Here is a 26154-nt window from a genome sequence, read left to right as displayed (position 1 = left end):
ATTATCAGCGAACGGATAAGCCACCGCCACCGGCCGTTTATGTGGCCGGATCACAGACTCCCCTTGCAACACATCCGACAAGTGCTGTACAGAACTCGTCAGGGAGTTCACCCACGCCAGCTCCAGAGAAACCGGGAGCGGGGAAATAGGGAGACTGTGGGGTACCACCAATTGTCGTGGGAAACCCTGCATGGGTGACGACACCACTGACTGCTGGGACAAACCCATCGGTGTAAACGCGGGTTGCGGAGCTAACTGGCCCACTAAGGTTGTAAGCGCCTGAGCGAAATAAGCCCAGGGCGGCTCCTGTACCGGAGGCCGCACCATGGACAAACACTGCCGGCAGAGGCCCTCCGCACTACCCTCCCCCTCCGCTAACGGTACTTTACACGTAGTACACTGTAGCCGGAGAGGAAAATCACTTTCAGACATGATGGCACCAAGTATGTGACCCCTCTCACCAATTATATATCAAATAGGCGAGAGACCACCCTGCAGCACCGCACCGCAAGGGCTTAGCAGAAAGAACAGGGATAGTAATAAAGCTGACAGTTTAGAAGAAAAGTTACAGGCAGCAGCGCTAGCACAGTCACATACAATGCAGAGAAATAACAATTCCTGCACTAACAGCGCTGATCAATCAACTACGCAGACACAGGGCCTGGTAGGACACAGCGGAGCATACACAGACCTGACCCAAATCAGAGGAGAGGTATGCGTCCAGCAGCGTTCACCATGCGTTCAGAGGAAGATGGCCGCCGAGGAGCAGAGAGGAGGCTGGCCTGGGGGAGGAGCGCTGCCACAGGACCAGTCGGCAGCGGCAGAGAGGGCTGTGTGCAGCAGGGGAGGCGCCGGCTGTGAGACAGGGAAGGCGCGCTCCCCTGGCATGCATTTAACCCCTGGGACACCGCAGCGATACTGCTCTGCTGCGGTCCGCTGTCCCAGGGGGTAGAGGAAGCGCAGGTTGGTCGCCTGGCTCCACGCTGGCTCGCTCCTAAACAGGTGGGATACATTTGATTGATGATCTGATTAGCGTTGTGGGTAAATATATATATATATATGTGGAATATTTTTGTTTTAATTGTTGCTGTATGTCCCTGACGACGGGATCTGATCCCGAAACGTAGGATCAAAGGACCATTTTACTTAACTATTCAGTCTTGTGAGTGCCTTCGTTTTTGGATAGATATATATATACATGCATACACACACACATATACACCCCATGTGTGTATATACTAACCATTAGTATTGTTGAAGGTTTCCTTCTTCCACTGCTCCCTATCAAGCTGTCCTTCCTGAGAAATAAAACACATTTGTACCAGTTGTGTCATGTTATTTGAATCTGTATAAAACATTTTTTATTTATGTTATTGTTCTCGTAGACTAGATGTACAATCACAGGTTGTCCCAGCTTGGTTGGAGGTACGGATTGTATTTTAAAAAGCAACACTGCGACTAGTCAGGGTTCCACGTACAAACAAACCAGTCCTGCCACACTTGTCCCTTACGGGTCCACCAGTCCTGCCACACCTGTCCCTTACATTACATACCCACCAGTCCTTCCACACCTGTCCCTTACATTACATGCCCATCAGTCCTGCCACACCTGTCCCTTACATTACATGCCCAGTCCTGCCACACCTGTCCCTTACATTACATACCCACCAGTCCTTCCACACCTGTCCCTTACATTACATACCCACCAGTCCTTCCACACCTGTCCCTTACATTACATACCCACCAGTCCTGCCACACCTGTCCCTTACATTACATACCCACCAGTCCTGCCACACCTGTCCCTTACATTACATACCCACCAGTCCTGCCACACCTGTCCCTTACATTACATACCCACCAGTCCTTCCACACCTGTCCCTTACATTACATACCCACCAGTCCTGCCACACCTGTCCCTTACATTACATACCCATCAGTCCTGCCACACCTGTCCCTTACATTACATGCCCAGTCCTGCCACACCTGTCCCTTACATTACATACCCACCAGTCCTTCCACACCTGTCCCTTACATTACATACCCACCAGTCCTTCCACACCTGTCCCTTACATTACATACCCACCAGTCCTGCCACACCTGTCCCTTACATTACATACCCACCAGTCCTGCCACACCTGTCCCTTACATTACATACCCACCAGTCCTGCCACACCTGTCCCTTACATTACACACCCATCAGTCCTGCCACACCTGTCCCTTACATTACATGCCCAGTCCTGCCACACCTGTCCCTTACATTACATACCCACCAGTCCTTCCACACCTGTCCCTTACATTACATACCCACCAGTCCTTCCACACCTGTCCCTTACATTACATACCCACCAGTCCTGCCACACCTGTCCCTTACATTACATACCCACCAGTCCTGCCACACCTGTCCCTTACATTACATACCCACCAGTCCTGCCACACCTGTCCCTTACATTACATGCCCACCAGTCCTGCCACACCTGTCCCTTACATTACATACCCACCAGTCCTGCCACACCTGTCCCTTACATTACATGCCCACCAGTCCTGCCACACCTGTCCCTTACATTACATACCCACCAGTCCTTCCACACCTGTCCCTTACATTACATACCCACCAGTCCTTCCACACCTGTCCCTTACATTACATACCCACCAGTCCTTCCACACCTGTCCCTTACATTACATACCCACCAGTCCTTCCACACCCGTCCCTTACATTACATACCCACCAGTCCTTCCACACCTGTCCCTTACATTACATACCCACCAGTCCTGCCACACCTGTCCCTTACATTACATACCCACCAGTCCTTCCACACCTGTCCCCTCCATTACATGCCCACCAGTCCTTCCACACCTGACCCTTACATTACATACCCACCAGTCCTTCCACACCTGTCCCTTACATTACATGCCCACCAGTCATTCCACACCTGTCCCTTACATTACATACCCACCAGTCCTGCCACACCTGTCCCTTACATTACATGCCCACCAGTCCTGCCACACCTGTCCCTTACATTACATACCCACCAGTCCTGCCACACCTGTCCCTTACATTACATACCCACCAGTCCTTCCACACCTGTCCCTTACATTACATACCCACCAGTCCTGCCACACCTGTCCCTTACATTACACACCCATCAGTCCTGCCACACCTGTCCCTTACATTACATGCCCAGTCCTGCCACACCTGTCCCTTACATTACATACCCACCAGTCCTTCCACACCTGTCCCTTACATTACATACCCACCAGTCCTTCCACACCTGTCCCTTACATTACATACCCACCAGTCCTGCCACACCTGTCCCTTACATTACATACCCACCAGTCCTGCCACACCTGTCCCTTACATTACATACCCACCAGTCCTGCCACACCTGTCCCTTACATTACATGCCCACCAGTCCTGCCACACCTGTCCCTTACATTACATACCCACCAGTCCTGCCACACCTGTCCCTTACATTACATGCCCACCAGTCCTGCCACACCTGTCCCTTACATTACATACCCACCAGTCCTTCCACACCTGTCCCTTACATTACATACCCACCAGTCCTTCCACACCTGTCCCTTACATTACATACCCACCAGTCCTTCCACACCTGTCCCTTACATTACATACCCACCAGTCCTTCCACACCTGTCCCTTACATTACATACGCACCAGTCCTTCCACACCTGTCCCTTACATTACATACCCACCAGTCCTGCCACACCTGTCCCTTACATTACATACCCACCAGTCCTTCCACACCTGTCCCCTCCATTACATGCCCACCAGTCCTTCCACACCTGACCCTTACATTACATACCCACCAGTCCTTCCACACCTGTCCCTTACATTACATGCCCACCAGTCCTTCCACACCTGTCCCCTCCATTACATGCCCACCAGTCCTTCCACACCTGTCCCTTACATTACATGCCCACCAGTCATTCCACACCTGTCCCTTACATTACATACCCACCAGTCCTGCCACACCTGTCCCTTACATTACATGCCCACCAGTCCTGCCACACCTGTCCCTTACATTACATACCCACCAGTCCTTCCACACCTGTCCCTTACATTACATACCCACCAGTCCTTCCACACCTGTCCCTTACATTACATACCCACCAGTCCTGCCACACCTGTCCCTTACATTACATACCCACCAGTCCTGCCACACCTGTCCCTTACATTACATACCCACCAGTCCTGCCACACCTGTCCCTTACATTACACACCCATCAGTCCTGCCACACCTGTCCCTTACATTACATGCCCAGTCCTGCCACACCTGTCCCTTACATTACATACCCACCAGTCCTTCCACACCTGTCCCTTACATTACATACCCACCAGTCCTTCCACACCTGTCCCTTACATTACATACCCACCAGTCCTGCCACACCTGTCCCTTACATTACATACCCACCAGTCCTGCCACACCTGTCCCTTACATTACATACCCACCAGTCCTGCCACACCTGTCCCTTACATTACATGCCCACCAGTCCTGCCACACCTGTCCCTTACATTACATACCCACCAGTCCTGCCACACCTGTCCCTTACATTACATGCCCACCAGTCCTGCCACACCTGTCCCTTACATTACATACCCACCAGTCCTTCCACACCTGTCCCTTACATTACATACCCACCAGTCCTTCCACACCTGTCCCTTACATTACATACCCACCAGTCCTTCCACACCTGTCCCTTACATTACATACCCACCAGTCCTTCCACACCTGTCCCTTACATTACATACCCACCAGTCCTTCCACACCTGTCCCTTACATTACATACCCACCAGTCCTGCCACACCTGTCCCTTACATTACATACCCACCAGTCCTTCCACACCTGTCCCCTCCATTACATGCCCACCAGTCCTTCCACACCTGACCCTTACATTACATACCCACCAGTCCTTCCACACCTGTCCCTTACATTACATGCCCACCAGTCATTCCACACCTGTCCCTTACATTACATACCCACCAGTCCTGCCACACCTGTCCCTTACATTACATGCCCACCAGTCCTGCCACACCTGTCCCTTACATTACATACCCACCAGTCCTGCCACACCTGTCCCTTACATTACATACCCACCAGTCCTTCCACACCTGTCCCTTACATTACATACCCACCAGTCCTGCCACACCTGTCCCTTACATTACACACCCATCAGTCCTGCCACACCTGTCCCTTACATTACATGCCCAGTCCTGCCACACCTGTCCCTTACATTACATACCCACCAGTCCTTCCACACCTGTCCCTTACATTACATACCCACCAGTCCTTCCACACCTGTCCCTTACATTACATACCCACCAGTCCTGCCACACCTGTCCCTTACATTACATACCCACCAGTCCTGCCACACCTGTCCCTTACATTACATACCCACCAGTCCTGCCACACCTGTCCCTTACATTACATGCCCACCAGTCCTGCCACACCTGTCCCTTACATTACATACCCACCAGTCCTGCCACACCTGTCCCTTACATTACATGCCCACCAGTCCTGCCACACCTGTCCCTTACATTACATACCCACCAGTCCTTCCACACCTGTCCCTTACATCACATACCCACCAGTCCTTCCACACCTGTCCCTTACATTACATACCCACCAGTCCTTCCACACCTGTCCCTTACATTACATACCCACCAGTCCTGCCACACCTGTCCCTTACATTACATACCCACCAGTCCTTCCACACCTGTCCCCTCCATTACATGCCCACCAGTCCTTCCACACCTGACCCTTACATTACATACCCACCAGTCCTTCCACACCTGTCCCTTACATTACATGCCCACCAGTCCTTCCACACCTGTCCCCTCCATTACATGCCCACCAGTCCTTCCACACCTGTCCCTTACATTACATGCCCACCAGTCATTCCACACCTGTCCCTTACATTACATACCCACCAGTCCTGCCACACCTGTCCCTTACATTACATGCCCACCAGTCCTGCCACACCTGTCCCTTACATTACATACCCACCAGTCCTGCCACACCTGTCCCTTACATTACATGCCCACCAGTCCTGCCACACCTGTCCCTTACATTACATACCCACCAGTCCTGCCACACCTGTCCCTTACATTACATGCCCACCAGTCCTGCCACACCTGTCCCTTACATTACATACCCACCAGTCCTTCCACACCTGTCCCTTACATTACATACCCACCAGTCCTTCCACACCTGTCCCTTACATTACATACCCACCAGTCCTTCCACACCTGTCCCTTACATTACATACCCACCAGTCCTTCCACACCCGTCCCTTACATTACATACCCACCAGTCCTTCCACACCTGTCCCTTACATTACATACCCACCAGTCCTGCCACACCTGTCCCTTACATTACATACCCACCAGTCCTTCCACACCTGTCCCCTCCATTACATGCCCACCAGTCCTTCCACACCTGACCCTTACATTACATACCCACCAGTCCTTCCACACCTGTCCCTTACATTACATGCCCACCAGTCATTCCACACCTGTCCCTTACATTACATACCCACCAGTCCTGCCACACCTGTCCCTTACATTACATGCCCACCAGTCCTGCCACACCTGTCCCTTACATTACATACCCACCAGTCCTGCCACACCTGTCCCTTACATTACATACCCACCAGTCCTTCCACACCTGTCCCTTACATTACATACCCACCAGTCCTGCCACACCTGTCCCTTACATTACACACCCATCAGTCCTGCCACACCTGTCCCTTACATTACATGCCCAGTCCTGCCACACCTGTCCCTTACATTACATACCCACCAGTCCTTCCACACCTGTCCCTTACATTACATACCCACCAGTCCTTCCACACCTGTCCCTTACATTACATACCCACCAGTCCTGCCACACCTGTCCCTTACATTACATACCCACCAGTCCTGCCACACCTGTCCCTTACATTACATACCCACCAGTCCTGCCACACCTGTCCCTTACATTACATGCCCACCAGTCCTGCCACACCTGTCCCTTACATTACATACCCACCAGTCCTGCCACACCTGTCCCTTACATTACATGCCCACCAGTCCTGCCACACCTGTCCCTTACATTACATACCCACCAGTCCTTCCACACCTGTCCCTTACATTACATATCCACCAGTCCTTCCACACCTGTCCCTTACATTACATACCCACCAGTCCTTCCACACCTGTCCCTTACATTACATACCCACCAGTCCTTCCACACCTGTCCCTTACATTACATACGCACCAGTCCTTCCACACCTGTCCCTTACATTACATACCCACCAGTCCTGCCACACCTGTCCCTTACATTACATACCCACCAGTCCTTCCACACCTGTCCCCTCCATTACATGCCCACCACTCCTTCCACACCTGACCCTTACATTACATACCCACCAGTCCTTCCACACCTGTCCCTTACATTACATGCCCACCAGTCCTTCCACACCTGTCCCCTCCATTACATGCCCACCAGTCCTTCCACACCTGTCCCTTACATTACATGCCCACCAGTCATTCCACACCTGTCCCTTACATTACATGCCCACCAGTCATTCCACACCTGTCCCTTACATTACATACCCACCAGTCCTGCCACACCTGTCCCTTACATTACATGCCCACCAGTCCTGCCACACCTGTCCCTTACATTACATACCCACCAGTCCTTCCACACCTGTCCCTTACATTACATACCCACCAGTCCTTCCACACCTGTCCCTTACATTACATACCCACCAGTCCTGCCACACCTGTCCCTTACATTACATACCCACCAGTCCTGCCACACCTGTCCCTTACATTACATACCCACCAGTCCTGCCACACCTGTCCCTTACATTACACACCCATCAGTCCTGCCACACCTGTCCCTTACATTACATGCCCAGTCCTGCCACACCTGTCCCTTACATTACATACCCACCAGTCCTTCCACACCTGTCCCTTACATTACATACCCACCAGTCCTTCCACACCTGTCCCTTACATTACATACCCACCAGTCCTGCCACACCTGTCCCTTACATTACATACCCACCAGTCCTGCCACACCTGTCCCTTACATTACATACCCACCAGTCCTGCCACACCTGTCCCTTACATTACATGCCCACCAGTCCTGCCACACCTGTCCCTTACATTACATACCCACCAGTCCTGCCACACCTGTCCCTTACATTACATGCCCACCAGTCCTGCCACACCTGTCCCTTACATTACATACCCACCAGTCCTTCCACACCTGTCCCTTACATTACATACCCACCAGTCCTTCCACACCTGTCCCTTACATTACATACCCACCAGTCCTTCCACACCTGTCCCTTACATTACATACCCACCAGTCCTTCCACACCTGTCCCTTACATTACATACCCACCAGTCCTTCCACACCTGTCCCTTACATTACATACCCACCAGTCCTGCCACACCTGTCCCTTACATTACATACCCACCAGTCCTTCCACACCTGTCCCCTCCATTACATGCCCACCAGTCCTTCCACACCTGACCCTTACATTACATACCCACCAGTCCTTCCACACCTGTCCCTTACATTACATGCCCACCAGTCATTCCACACCTGTCCCTTACATTACATACCCACCAGTCCTGCCACACCTGTCCCTTACATTACATGCCCACCAGTCCTGCCACACCTGTCCCTTACATTACATACCCACCAGTCCTGCCACACCTGTCCCTTACATTACATACCCACCAGTCCTTCCACACCTGTCCCTTACATTACATACCCACCAGTCCTGCCACACCTGTCCCTTACATTACACACCCATCAGTCCTGCCACACCTGTCCCTTACATTACATGCCCAGTCCTGCCACACCTGTCCCTTACATTACATACCCACCAGTCCTTCCACACCTGTCCCTTACATTACATACCCACCAGTCCTTCCACACCTGTCCCTTACATTACATACCCACCAGTCCTGCCACACCTGTCCCTTACATTACATACCCACCAGTCCTGCCACACCTGTCCCTTACATTACATACCCACCAGTCCTGCCACACCTGTCCCTTACATTACATGCCCACCAGTCCTGCCACACCTGTCCCTTACATTACATACCCACCAGTCCTGCCACACCTGTCCCTTACATTACATGCCCACCAGTCCTGCCACACCTGTCCCTTACATTACATACCCACCAGTCCTTCCACACCTGTCCCTTACATCACATACCCACCAGTCCTTCCACACCTGTCCCTTACATTACATACCCACCAGTCCTTCCACACCTGTCCCTTACATTACATACCCACCAGTCCTGCCACACCTGTCCCTTACATTACATACCCACCAGTCCTTCCACACCTGTCCCCTCCATTACATGCCCACCAGTCCTTCCACACCTGACCCTTACATTACATACCCACCAGTCCTTCCACACCTGTCCCTTACATTACATGCCCACCAGTCCTTCCACACCTGTCCCCTCCATTACATGCCCACCAGTCCTTCCACACCTGTCCCTTACATTACATGCCCACCAGTCATTCCACACCTGTCCCTTACATTACATACCCACCAGTCCTGCCACACCTGTCCCTTACATTACATGCCCACCAGTCCTGCCACACCTGTCCCTTACATTACATACCCACCAGTCCTGCCACACCTGTCCCTTACATTACATGCCCACCAGTCCTGCCACACCTGTCCCTTACATTACATACCCACCAGTCCTGCCACACCTGTCCCTTACATTACATGCCCACCAGTCCTGCCACACCTGTCCCTTACATTACATACCCACCAGTCCTTCCACACCTGTCCCTTACATTACATACCCACCAGTCCTTCCACACCTGTCCCTTACATTACATACCCACCAGTCCTTCCACACCTGTCCCTTACATTACATACCCACCAGTCCTTCCACACCCGTCCCTTACATTACATACCCACCAGTCCTTCCACACCTGTCCCTTACATTACATACCCACCAGTCCTGCCACACCTGTCCCTTACATTACATACCCACCAGTCCTTCCACACCTGTCCCCTCCATTACATGCCCACCAGTCCTTCCACACCTGACCCTTACATTACATACCCACCAGTCCTTCCACACCTGTCCCTTACATTACATGCCCACCAGTCATTCCACACCTGTCCCTTACATTACATACCCACCAGTCCTGCCACACCTGTCCCTTACATTACATGCCCACCAGTCCTGCCACACCTGTCCCTTACATTACATACCCACCAGTCCTGCCACACCTGTCCCTTACATTACATACCCACCAGTCCTTCCACACCTGTCCCTTACATTACATACCCACCAGTCCTGCCACACCTGTCCCTTACATTACACACCCATCAGTCCTGCCACACCTGTCCCTTACATTACATGCCCAGTCCTGCCACACCTGTCCCTTACATTACATACCCACCAGTCCTTCCACACCTGTCCCTTACATTACATACCCACCAGTCCTTCCACACCTGTCCCTTACATTACATACCCACCAGTCCTGCCACACCTGTCCCTTACATTACATACCCACCAGTCCTGCCACACCTGTCCCTTACATTACATACCCACCAGTCCTGCCACACCTGTCCCTTACATTACATGCCCACCAGTCCTGCCACACCTGTCCCTTACATTACATACCCACCAGTCCTGCCACACCTGTCCCTTACATTACATGCCCACCAGTCCTGCCACACCTGTCCCTTACATTACATACCCACCAGTCCTTCCACACCTGTCCCTTACATTACATATCCACCAGTCCTTCCACACCTGTCCCTTACATTACATACCCACCAGTCCTTCCACACCTGTCCCTTACATTACATACCCACCAGTCCTTCCACACCTGTCCCTTACATTACATACGCACCAGTCCTTCCACACCTGTCCCTTACATTACATACCCACCAGTCCTGCCACACCTGTCCCTTACATTACATACCCACCAGTCCTTCCACACCTGTCCCCTCCATTACATGCCCACCAGTCCTTCCACACCTGACCCTTACATTACATACCCACCAGTCCTTCCACACCTGTCCCTTACATTACATGCCCACCAGTCCTTCCACACCTGTCCCCTCCATTACATGCCCACCAGTCCTTCCACACCTGTCCCTTACATTACATGCCCACCAGTCATTCCACACCTGTCCCTTACATTACATACCCACCAGTCCTGCCACACCTGTCCCTTACATTACATGCCCACCAGTCCTGCCACACCTGTCCCTTACATTACATACCCACCAGTCCTTCCACACCTGTCCCTTACATTACATACCCACCAGTCCTTCCACACCTGTCCCTTACATTACATACCCACCAGTCCTGCCACACCTGTCCCTTACATTACATACCCACCAGTCCTGCCACACCTGTCCCTTACATTACATACCCACCAGTCCTGCCACACCTGTCCCTTACATTACACACCCATCAGTCCTGCCACACCTGTCCCTTACATTACATGCCCAGTCCTGCCACACCTGTCCCTTACATTACATACCCACCAGTCCTTCCACACCTGTCCCTTACATTACATACCCACCAGTCCTTCCACACCTGTCCCTTACATTACATACCCACCAGTCCTGCCACACCTGTCCCTTACATTACATACCCACCAGTCCTGCCACACCTGTCCCTTACATTACATACCCACCAGTCCTGCCACACCTGTCCCTTACATTACATGCCCACCAGTCCTGCCACACCTGTCCCTTACATTACATACCCACCAGTCCTGCCACACCTGTCCCTTACATTACATGCCCACCAGTCCTGCCACACCTGTCCCTTACATTACATACCCACCAGTCCTTCCACACCTGTCCCTTACATTACATACCCACCAGTCCTTCCACACCTGTCCCTTACATTACATACCCACCAGTCCTTCCACACCTGTCCCTTACATTACATACCCACCAGTCCTTCCACACCTGTCCCTTACATTACATACCCACCAGTCCTTCCACACCTGTCCCTTACATTACATACCCACCAGTCCTGCCACACCTGTCCCTTACATTACATACCCACCAGTCCTTCCACACCTGTCCCCTCCATTACATGCCCACCAGTCCTTCCACACCTGACCCTTACATTACATACCCACCAGTCCTTCCACACCTGTCCCTTACATTACATGCCCACCAGTCATTCCACACCTGTCCCTTACATTACATACCCACCAGTCCTGCCACACCTGTCCCTTACATTACATGCCCACCAGTCCTGCCACACCTGTCCCTTACATTACATACCCACCAGTCCTGCCACACCTGTCCCTTACATTACATACCCACCAGTCCTTCCACACCTGTCCCTTACATTACATACCCACCAGTCCTGCCACACCTGTCCCTTACATTACACACCCATCAGTCCTGCCACACCTGTCCCTTACATTACATGCCCAGTCCTGCCACACCTGTCCCTTACATTACATACCCACCAGTCCTTCCACACCTGTCCCTTACATTACATACCCACCAGTCCTTCCACACCTGTCCCTTACATTACATACCCACCAGTCCTGCCACACCTGTCCCTTACATTACATACCCACCAGTCCTGCCACACCTGTCCCTTACATTACATACCCACCAGTCCTGCCACACCTGTCCCTTACATTACATGCCCACCAGTCCTGCCACACCTGTCCCTTACATTACATACCCACCAGTCCTGCCACACCTGTCCCTTACATTACATGCCCACCAGTCCTGCCACACCTGTCCCTTACATTACATACCCACCAGTCCTTCCACACCTGTCCCTTACATCACATACCCACCAGTCCTTCCACACCTGTCCCTTACATTACATACCCACCAGTCCTTCCACACCTGTCCCTTACATTACATACCCACCAGTCCTGCCACACCTGTCCCTTACATTACATACCCACCAGTCCTTCCACACCTGTCCCCTCCATTACATGCCCACCAGTCCTTCCACACCTGACCCTTACATTACATACCCACCAGTCCTTCCACACCTGTCCCTTACATTACATGCCCACCAGTCCTTCCACACCTGTCCCCTCCATTACATGCCCACCAGTCCTTCCACACCTGTCCCTTACATTACATGCCCACCAGTCATTCCACACCTGTCCCTTACATTACATACCCACCAGTCCTGCCACACCTGTCCCTTACATTACATGCCCACCAGTCCTGCCACACCTGTCCCTTACATTACATACCCACCAGTCCTTCCACACCTGTCCCTTACATTACATACCCACCAGTCCTGCCACACCTGTCCCTTACATTACATACCCACCAGTCCTTCCACACCTGTCCCTTACATTACATACCCACCAGTCCTTCCACACCTGTCCCTTACATTACATGCCCACCAGTCATTCCACACCTGTCCCTTACATTACATACCCACCAGTCCCGCCACACCTGTCCCTTACATTACATGCCCACCAGTCCTGCCACACCTGTCCCTTACATTACATACCCACCAGTCCTTCCACACCTGTCCCTTACATTACATACCCACCAGTCCTTCCACACCTGTCCCTTACATTACATGCCCACCAGTCCTTCCACACCTGTCCCCTCCATTACATGCCCACCAGTCCTTCCACACCTGTCCCTTACATTACATGCCCACCAGTCATTCCACACCTGTCCCTTACATTACATACCCACCAGTCCTGCCACACCTGTCCCTTACATTACATGCCCACCAGTCCTGCCACACCTGTCCCTTACATTACATACCCACCAGTCCTTCCACACCTGTCCCTTACATTACATACCCACCAGTCCTGCCACACCTGTCCCTTACATTACATACCCACCAGTCCTGCCACACCTGTCCCTTACATTACATACCCACCAGTCCTGCCACACCTGTCCCTTACATTACATGCCCACCAGTCCTGCCACACCTGTCCCTTACATTACATGCCCACCAGTCCTGCCACACCTGTCCCTTACATTACATGCCCACCAGTCCTGCCACACCTGTCCCTTACATTACATACCCACCAGTCCTGCCACACCTGTCCCTTACATTACATGCCCACCAGTCCTGCCACACCTGTCCCTTACATTACATACCCACCAGTCCTTCCACACCTGTCCCTTACATTACATACCCACCAGTCCTTCCACACCTGTCCCTTACATTACATACCCACCAGTCCTTCCACACCTGTCCCTTACATTACATACCCACCAGTCCTTCCACACCTGTCCCTTACATTACATACCCACCAGTCCTTCCACACCTGTCCCTTACATTACATACCCACCAGTCCTGCCACACCTGTCCCTTACATTACATACCCACCAGTCCTTCCACACCTGTCCCCTCCATTACATGCCCACCAGTCCTTCCACACCTGACCCTTACATTACATACCCACCAGTCCTTCCACACCTGTCCCTTACATTACATGCCCACCAGTCATTCCACACCTGTCCCTTACATTACATACCCACCAGTCCTGCCACACCTGTCCCTTACATTACATGCCCACCAGTCCTGCCACACCTGTCCCTTACATTACATACCCACCAGTCCTGCCACACCTGTCCCTTACATTACATACCCACCAGTCCTTCCACACCTGTCCCTTACATTACATACCCACCAGTCCTGCCACACCTGTCCCTTACATTACACACCCATCAGTCCTGCCACACCTGTCCCTTACATTACATGCCCAGTCCTGCCACACCTGTCCCTTACATTACATACCCACCAGTCCTTCCACACCTGTCCCTTACATTACATACCCACCAGTCCTTCCACACCTGTCCCTTACATTACATACCCACCAGTCCTGCCACACCTGTCCCTTACATTACATACCCACCAGTCCTGCCACACCTGTCCCTTACATTACATACCCACCAGTCCTGCCACACCTGTCCCTTACATTACATGCCCACCAGTCCTGCCACACCTGTCCCTTACATTACATACCCACCAGTCCTGCCACACCTGTCCCTTACATTACATGCCCACCAGTCCTGCCACACCTGTCCCTTACATTACATACCCACCAGTCCTTCCACACCTGTCCCTTACATTACATACCCACCAGTCCTTCCACACCTGTCCCTTACATTACATACCCACCAGTCCTTCCACACCTGTCCCTTACATTACATACCCACCAGTCCTGCCACACCTGTCCCTTACATTACATACCCACCAGTCCTTCCACACCTGTCCCCTCCATTACATGCCCACCAGTCCTTCCACACCTGACCCTTACATTACATACCCACCAGTCCTTCCACACCTGTCCCTTACATTACATGCCCACCAGTCCTTCCACACCTGTCCCCTCCATTACATGCCCACCAGTCCTTCCACACCTGGCCCTTACATTACATGCCCACCAGTCATTCCACACCTGTCCATTACATTACATACCCACCAGTCCTGCCACACCTGTCCCTTACATTACATGCCCACCAGTCCTGCCACACCTGTCCCTTACATTACATACCCACCAGTCCTTCCACACCTGTCCCTTACATTATATACCCACCAGTCCTGCCACACCTGTCCCTTACATTACATACCCACCAGTCCTTCCACACCTGTCCCTTACATTACATACCCACCAGTCCTTCCACACCTGTCCCTTACATTACATGCCCACCAGTCATTCCACACCTGTCCCTTACATTACATACCCACCAGTCCTGCCACACCTGTCCCTTACATTACATGCCCACCAGTCCTGCCACACCTGTCCCTTACATTACATACCCACCAGTCCTTCCACACCTGTCCCTTACATTACATACCCACCAGTCCTTCCACACCTGTCCCTTACATTACATGCCCACCAGTCCTTCCACACCTGTCCCCTCCATTACATGCCCACCAGTCCTTCCACACCTGTCCCTTACATTACATGCCCACCAGTCATTCCACACCTGTCCCTTACATTACATACCCACCAGTCCTGCCACACCTGTCCCTTACATTACATGCCCACCAGTCCTGCCACACCTGTCCCTTACATTACATACCCACCAGTCCTTCCACACCTGTCCCTTACATTACATACCCACCAGTCCTGCCACACCTGTCCCTTACATTACATACCCACCAGTCCTGCCACACCTGTCCCTTACATTACATACCCACCAGTCCTTCCACACCTGTCCCTTACATTACATACCCACCAGTCCTGCCACACCTGTCCCTTACATTACATGCCCAGTCCTGCCACACCTGTCCCTTACATTACATACCCACCAGTCCTTCCACACCTGTCCCTTACATTACATACCCACCAGTCCTTCCACACCTGTCCCTTACATTACATACCCACCAGTCCTGCCACACCTGTCCCTTACATTACATACCCACCAGTCCTGCCACACCTGTCCCTTACATTACATGCCCACCAGTCCTGCCACACCTGTCCCTTACATTACATACCCACCAGTCCTTCCACACCTGTCCCTTACATTACATACCCACTAGTCCTTCCACACCTGTCCCTTACATTACATACCCACCAGTCCTTCCACACCTGTCCCTTACATTACATACCCACCAGTCCTGCCACACCTGTCCCTTACATTACATACCCACCAGTCCTTCCACACCTGTCCCCTCCATTACATGCCCACCAGTCCTTCCACACCTGACCCTTACATTACATACCCACCAGTCCTTCCACACCTGTCCCTTACATTACATGCCCACCAGTCCTTCCACACCTGTCCCCTCCATTACATGCCCACCAGTCCTTCCACACCTGTCCCTTACATTACATGCCCACCAGTCATTCCACACCTGTCCCTTACATTACATACCCACCAGTCCTGCCACACCTGTCCCTTACATTACATGCCCACCAGTCCTGCCACACCTGTCCCTTACATTACATACCCACCAGTCCTTCCACACCTGTCCCTTACATTACATACCCACCAGTCCTGCCACACCTGTCCCTTACATTACATACCCACCAGTCCTTCCACACCTGTCCCTTACATTACATACCCACCAGTCCTTCCACACCTGTCCCTTACATTACATGCCCACCAGTCATTCCACACCTGTCCCTTACATTACATACCCACCAGTCCTGCCACACCTGTCCCTTACATTACATGCCCACCAGTCCTGCCACACCTGTCCCTTACATTACATACCCACCAGTCCTTCCACACCTGTCCCTTACATTACATACCCACCAGTCCTTCCACACCTGTCCCTTACATTACATGCCCACCAGTCCTTCCACACCTGTCCCCTCCATTACATGCCCACCAGTCCTTCCACACCTGTCCCTTACATTACATGCCCACCAGTCATTCCACACCTGTCCCTTACATTACATACCCACCAGTCCTGCCACACCTGTCCCTTACATTACATGCCCACCAGTCCTGCCACACCTGTCCCTTACATTACATACCCACCAGTCCTTCCACACCTGTCCCTTACATTACATACCCACCAGTCCTGCCACACCTGTCCCTTACATTACATACCCACCAGTCCTGCCACACCTGTCCCTTACATTACATACCCACCAGTCCTTCCACACCTGTCCCTTACATTACATACCCACCAGTCCTGCCACACCTGTCCCTTACATTACATACCCACCAGTCCTTCCACACCTGTCCCTTACATTACATACCCACCAGTCCTTCCACACCTGTCCCTTACATTACATACCCACCAGTCCTTCCACACCTGTCCCTTACATTACATACCCACCAGTCCTTCCACACCTGTCCCTTACATTACATACCCACCAGTCCTTCCACACCTGTCCCTTACATTACATACCCACCAGTCCTGCCACACCTGTCCCTTACATTACATACCCACCAGTCCTTCCACACCTGTCCCCTCCATTACATGCCCACCAGTCCTTCCACACCTGACCCTTACATTACATACCCACCAGTCCTTCCACACCTGTCCCTTACATTACATGCCCACCAGTCATTCCACACCTGTCCCTTACATTACATACCCACCAGTCCTGCCACACCTGTCCCTTACATTACATGCCCACCAGTCCTGCCACACCTGTCCCTTACATTACATACCCACCAGTCCTGCCACACCTGTCCCTTACATTACATACCCACCAGTCCTTCCACACCTGTCCCTTACATTACATACCCACCAGTCCTGCCACACCTGTCCCTTACATTACACACCCATCAGTCCTGCCACACCTGTCCCTTACATTACATGCCCAGTCCTGCCACACCTGTCCCTTACATTACATACCCACCAGTCCTTCCACACCTGTCCCTTACATTACATACCCACCAGTCCTTCCACACCTGTCCCTTACATTACATACCCACCAGTCCTGCCACACCTGTCCCTTACATTACATACCCACCAGTCCTGCCACACCTGTCCCTTACATTACATACCCACCAGTCCTGCCACACCTGTCCCTTACATTACATGCCCACCAGTCCTGCCACACCTGTCCCTTACATTACATACCCACCAGTCCTGCCACACCTGTCCCTTACATTACATGCCCACCAGTCCTGCCACACCTGTCCCTTACATTACATACCCACCAGTCCTTCCACACCTGTCCCTTACATTACATACCCACCAGTCCTTCCACACCTGTCCCTTACATTACATACCCACCAGTCCTTCCACACCTGTCCCTTACATTACATACCCACCAGTCCTGCCACACCTGTCCCTTACATTACATACCCACCAGTCCTTCCACACCTGTCCCCTCCATTACATGCCCACCAGTCCTTCCACACCTGACCCTTACATTACATACCCACCAGTCCTTCCACACCTGTCCCTTACATTACATGCCCACCAGTCCTTCCACACCTGTCCCCTCCATTACATGCCCACCAGTCCTTCCACACCTGTCCCTTACATTACATGCCCACCAGTCATTCCACACCTGTCCCTTACATTACATACCCACCAGTCCTGCCACACCTGTCCCTTACATTACATGCCCACCAGTCCTGCCACACCTGTCCCTTACATTACATACCCACCAGTCCTTCCACACCTGTCCCTTACATTACATACCCACCAGTCCTGCCACACCTGTCCCTTACATTACATACCCACCAGTCCTTCCACACCTGTCCCTTACATTACATACCCACCAGTCCTTCCACACCTGTCCCTTACATTACATGCCCACCAGTCATTCCACACCTGTCCCTTACATTACATACCCACCAGTCCTGCCACACCTGTCCCTTACATTACATGCCCACCAGTCCTGCCACACCTGTCCCTTACATTACATACCCACCAGTCCTTCCACACCTGTCCCTTACATTACATACCCACCAGTCCTTCCACACCTGTCCCTTACATTACATGCCCACCAGTCCTTCCACACCTGTCCCCTCCATTACATGCCCACCAGTCCTTCCACACCTGTCCCTTACATTACATGCCCACCAGTCATTCCACACCTGTCCCTTACATTACATGCCCACCAGTCCTGCCACACCTGTCCCTTACATTACATACCCACCAGTCCTTCCACACCTGTCCCTTACATTACATACCCACCAGTCCTGCCACACCTGTCCCTTACATTACATGCCCACCAGTCCTTCCACACCTGTCCCCTCCATTACATGCCCACCAGTCCTTCCACACCTGTCCCTTACATTACATGCCCACCAGTCATTCCACACCTGTCCCTTACATTACATACCCACCAGTCCTGCCACACCTGTCCCTTACATTACATGCCCACCAGTCCTGCCACACCTGTCCCTTACATTACATACCCACCAGTCCTTCCACACCTGTCCCTTACATTACATACCCACCAGTCCTGCCACACCTGTCCCTTACATTACATACCCACCAGTCCTTCCACACCTGTCCCTTACATTACATACCCACCAGTCCTTCCACACCTGTCCCTTACATTACATGCCCACCAGTCATTCCACACCTGTCCCTTACATTACATACCCACCAGTCCTGCCACACCTGTCCCTTACATTACATGCCCACCAGTCCTGCCACACCTGTCCCTTACATTACATACCCACCAGTCCTTCCACACCTGTCCCTTACATTACATACCCACCAGTCCTTCCACACCTGTCCCCTCCATTACATGCCCACCAGTCCTTCCACACCTGTCCCTTACATTACATGCCCACCAGTCATTCCACACCTGTCCCTTACATTACATACCCACCAGTCCTGCCACACCTGTCCCTTACATTACATGCCCACCAGTCCTGCCACACCTGTCCCTTACATTACATACCCACCAGTCCTTCCACACCTGTCCCTTACATTACATACCCACCAGTCCTGCCACACCTGTCCCTTACATTACATACCCACCAGTCCTGCCACACCTGTCCCTTACATTACATACCCACCAGTCCTTCCACACCTGTCCCTTACATTACATACCCACCAGTCCTGCCACACCTGTCCCTTACATTACATGCCCAGTCCTGCCACACCTGTCCCTTACATTACATACCCACCAGTCCTTCCACACCTGTCCCTTACATTACATACCCACCAGTCCTTCCACACCTGTCCCTTACATTACATACCCAGCAGTCCTGCCACACCTGTCCCTTACATTACATACCCACCAGTCCTGCCACACCTGTCCCTTACATTACATGCCCACCAGTCCTGCCACACCTGTCCCTTACATTACATACCCACCAGTCCTTCCACACCTGTCCCTTACATTACATACCCACTAGTCCTTCCACACCTGTCCCTTACATTACATACCCACCAGTCCTTCCACACCTGTCCCTTACATTACATACCCACCAGTCCTGCCACACCTGTCCCTTACATTACATACCCACCAGTCCTGCCACACCTGTCCCTTACATTACATACCCACCAGTCCTTCCACACCTGTCCCCTCCATTACATGCCCACCAGTCCTTCCACACCTGACCCTTACATTACATACCCACCAGTCCTTCCACACCTGTCCCTTACATTACATGCCCACCAGTCCTTCCACACCTGTCCCCTCCATTACATGCCCACCAGTCCTTCCACACCTGTCCCTTACATTACATGCCCACCAGTCATTCCACACCTGTCCCTTACATTACATACCCACCAGTCCTGCCACACCTGTCCCTTACATTACATGCCCACCAGTCCTGCCACACCTGTCCCTTACATTACATACCCACCAGTCCTTCCACACCTGTCCCTTACATTACATACCCACCAGTCCTTCCACACCTGTCCCTTACATTGCATACCCACCAGTCCTGCCACACCTGTCCCTTACATTACATGCCCACCAGTCCTTCCACACCTGTCCCCTCCATTACATGCCCACCAGTCCTTCCACACCTGTCCCTTACATTACATGCCCACCAGTCATTCCACACCTGTCCCTTACATTACATACCCACCAGTCCTTCCACACCTGTCCCTTACATTACATACCCACCAGTCCTGCCACACCTGTCCCTTACATTACATGCCCAGTCCTGCCACACCTGTCCCTTACATTACATACCCACCAGTCCTTCCACACCTGTCCCTTACATTACATACCCACCAGTCCTTCCACACCTGTCCCTTACATTACATACCCACCAGTCCTGCCACACCTGTCCCTTACATTACATACCCACCAGTCCTGCCACACCTGTCCCTTACATTACATGCCCACCAGTCCTGCCACACCTGTCCCTTACATTACATACCCACCAGTCCTTCCACACCTGTCCCTTACATTACATACCCACTAGTCCTTCCACACCTGTCCCTTACATTACATACCCACCAGTCCTTCCACACCTGTCCCTTACATTACATACCCACCAGTCCTGCCACACCTGTCCCTTACATTACATACCCACCAGTCCTTCCACACCTGTCCCCTCCATTACATGCCCACCAGTCCTTCCACACCTGACCCTTACATTACATACCCACCAGTCCTTCCACACCTGACCCTTACATTACATACCCACCAGTCCTTCCACACCTGTCCCTTACATTACATGCCCACCAGTCCTTCCACACCTGTCCCCTCCATTACATGCCCACCAGTCCTTCCACACCTGTCCCTTACATTACATGCCCACCAGTCATTCCACACCTGTCCCTTACATTACATACCCACCAGTCCTGCCACACCTGTCCCTTACATTACATGCCCACCAGTCCTGCCACACCTGTCCCTTACATTACATACCCACCAGTCCTTCCACACCTGTCCCTTACATTACATACCCACCAGTCCTGCCACACCTGTCCCTTACATTACATACCCACCAGTCCTTCCACACCTGTCCCTTACATTACATACCCACCAGTCCTTCCACACCTGTCCCTTACATTACATGCCCACCAGTCATTCCACACCTGTCCCTTACATTACATACCCACCAGTCCTGCCACACCTGTCCCTTACATTACATGCCCACCAGTCCTGCCACACCTGTCCCTTACATTACATACCCACCAGTCCTTCCACACCTGTCCCTTACATTACATACCCACCAGTCCTTCCACACCTGTCCCTTACATTACATGCCCACCAGTCCTTCCACACCTGTCCCCTCCATTACATGCCCACCAGTCCTTCCACACCTGTCCCTTACATTACATGCCCACCAGTCATTCCACACCTGTCCCTTACATTACATACCCACCAGTCCTGCCACACCTGTCCCTTACATTACATGCCCACCAGTCCTGCCACACCTGTCCCTTACATTACATACCCACCAGTCCTTCCACACCTGTCCCTTACATTACATACCCACCAGTCCTGCCACACCTGTCCCTTACATTACATACCCACCAGTCCTGCCACACCTGTCCCTTACATTACATACCCACCAGTCCTTCCACACCTGTCCCTTACATTACATACCCACCAGTCCTGCCACACCTGTCCCTTACATTACATACCCACCAGTCCTTCCACACCTGTCCCTTACATTACATGCCCACCAGTCATTCCACACCTGTCCCTTACATTACATACCCACCAGTCATTCCACACCTGTCCCTTACATTACATACCCACCAGTCCTGCCACACCTGTCCCTTACATTACATGCCCACCAGTCCTGCCACACCTGTCCCTTACATTACATACCCACCAGTCCTTCCACACCTGTCCCTTACATTACATACCCACCAGTCCTGCCACACCTGTCCCTTACATTACATACCCACCAGTCCTGCCACACCTGTCCCTTACATTACATACCCACCAGTCCTTCCACACCTGTCCCTTACATTACATACCCACCAGTCCTGCCACACCTGTCCCTTACATTACATACCCACCAGTCCTGCCACACCTGTCCCTTACATTACATACCCACCAGTCCTGCCACACCTGTCCCTTACATTACATACCCACCAGTCCTTCCACACCTGTCCCTTACATTACATACCCACCAGTCCTGCCACACCTGTCCCTTACATTACATGCCCAGTCCTGCCACACCTGTCCCTTACATTACATACCCACCAGTCCTTCCACACCTGTCCCTTACATTACATACCCACCAGTCCTTCCACACCTGTCCCTTACATTACATACCCACCAGTCCTGCCACACCTGTCCCTTACATTACATACCCACCAGTCCTGCCACACCTGTCCCTTACATTACATGCCCACCAGTCCTGCCACACCTGTCCCTTACATTACATACCCACCAGTCCTTCCACACCTGTCCCTTACATTACATACCCACTAGTCCTTCCACACCTGTCCCTTACATTACATACCCACCAGTCCTTCCACACCTGTCCCTTACATTACATACCCACCAGTCCTGCCACACCTGTCCCTTACATTACATACCCACCAGTCCTTCCACACCTGTCCCCTCCATTACATGCCCACCAGTCCTTCCACACCTGACCCTTACATTACATACCCACCAGTCCTTCCACACCTGTCCCTTACATTACATGCCCACCAGTCCTTCCACACCTGTCCCCTCCATTACATGCCCACCAGTCCTTCCACACCTGTCCCTTACATTACATGCCCACCAGTCATTCCACACCTGTCCCTTACATTACATACCCACCAGTCCTGCCACACCTGTCCCTTACATTACATGCCCACCAGTCCTGCCACACCTGTCCCTTACATTACATACCCACCAGTCCTTCCACACCTGTCCCTTACATTACATACCCACCAGTCCTGCCACACCTGTCCCTTACATTACATACCCACCAGTCCTTCCACACCTGTCCCTTACATTACATACCCACCAGTCCTTCCACACCTGTCCCTTACATTACATGCCCACCAGTCATTCCACACCTGTCCCTTACATTACATACCCACCAGTCCTGCCACACCTGTCCCTTACATTACATGCCCACCAGTCCTGCCACACCTGTCCCTTACATTACATACCCACCAGTCCTTCCACACCTGTCCCTTACATTACATACCCACCAGTCCTTCCACACCTGTCCCTTACATTACATGCCCACCAGTCCTTCCACACCTGTCCCCTCCATTACATGCCCACCAGTCCTTCCACACCTGTCCCTTACATTACATGCCCACCAGTCATTCCACACCTGTCCCTTACATTACATACCCACCAGTCCTGCCACACCTGTCCCTTACATTACATGCCCACCAGTCCTGCCACACCTGTCCCTTACATTACATACCCACCAGTCCTTCCACACCTGTCCCTTACATTACATACCCACCAGTCCTGCCACACCTGTCCCTTACATTACATACCCACCAGTCCTGCCACACCTGTCCCTTACATTACATACCCACCAGTCCTTCCACACCTGTCCCTTACATTACATACCCACCAGTCCTGCCACACCTGTCCCTTACATTACATACCCACCAGTCCTTCCACACCTGTCCCTTACATTACATGCCCACCAGTCATTCCACACCTGTCCCTTACATTACATACCCACCAGTCATTCCACACCTGTCCCTTACATTACATACCCACCAGTCCTGCCACACCTGTCCCTTACATTACATGCCCACCAGTCCTGCCACACCTGTCCCTTACATTACATACCCACCAGTCCTTCCACACCTGTCCCTTACATTACATACCCACCAGTCCTGCCACACCTGTCCCTTACATTACATACCCACCAGTCCTTCCACACCTGTCCCTTACATTACATACCCACCAGTCCTGCCACACCTGTCCCTTACATTACATACCCACCAGTCCTGCCACACCTGTCCCTTACATTACATACCCACCAGTCCTTCCACACCTGTCCCTTACATTACATACCCACCAGTCCTTCCACACCTGTCCCTTACATTACATACCCACCAGTCCTTCCACACCTGTCCCTTACATTACATACCCACCAGTCCTTCCACACCTGTCCCCTCCATTACATGCCCACCAGTCCTTCCACACCTGACCCTTACATTACATACCCACCAGTCCTTCCACACCTGTCCCTTACATTACATGCCCACCAGTCATTCCACACCTGTCCCTTACATTACATACCCACCAGTCCTGCCACACCTGTCCCTTACATTACATGCCCACCAGTCCTGCCACACCTGTCCCTTACATTACATACCCACCAGTCCTGCCACACCTGTCCCTTACATTACATACCCACCAGTCCTTCCACACCTGTCCCTTACATTACATACCCACCAGTCCTGCCACACCTGTCCCTTACATTACACACCCATCAGTCCTGCCACACCTGTCCCTTACATTACATGCCCAGTCCTGCCACACCTGTCCCTTACATTACATACCCACCAGTCCTTCCACACCTGTCCCTTACATTACATACCCACCAGTCCTTCCACACCTGTCCCTTACATTACATACCCACCAGTCCTGCCACACCTGTCCCTTACATTACATACCCACCAGTCCTGCCACACCTGTCCCTTACATTACATGCCCACCAGTCCTGCCACACCTGTCCCTTACATTACATACCCACCAGTCCTTCCACACCTGTCCCTTACATTACATACCCACCAGTCCTGCCACACCTGTCCCTTACATTACATACCCACCAGTCCTGCCACACCTGTCCCTTACATTACATACCCACCAGTCCTTCCACACCTGTCCCTTACATTAC

At 52.1% G+C, this 26154-nt stretch overlaps 1 protein-coding gene across 3 annotated transcripts in view; it reads right to left on the bottom strand.

Annotated features, from left to right (window-relative positions):
• The window catches only part of LOC148532543 (uncharacterized), an 88414-nt gene that overhangs the window by 61760 nt on the left and 500 nt on the right, over nucleotides 1-26154 (bottom strand). For 2 of the 3 annotated variants that reach the window (XM_088467715.1, XM_088467717.1), the window contains exon 2: nucleotides 1244-1298. The gene's annotated coding sequence lies outside the window, so the exon portion shown is untranslated. Of the gene's footprint in view, nucleotides 1-1243; nucleotides 1706-26154 lie in introns of those variants that run through there. The other variant, XM_088467714.1, reaches the window with a different exon arrangement.

The sequence above is a fragment of the Taudactylus pleione genome, unplaced genomic scaffold (assembly GCF_031769625.1).
Source record: "Taudactylus pleione unplaced genomic scaffold, aTauple2 ptg000073l, whole genome shotgun sequence".
Lineage (NCBI taxonomy): Eukaryota > Metazoa > Chordata > Amphibia > Anura > Myobatrachidae > Taudactylus > Taudactylus pleione.
Note: the sequence above shows the minus strand (reverse complement) of the source record. Positions and strands in the feature narration are given on the sequence as shown.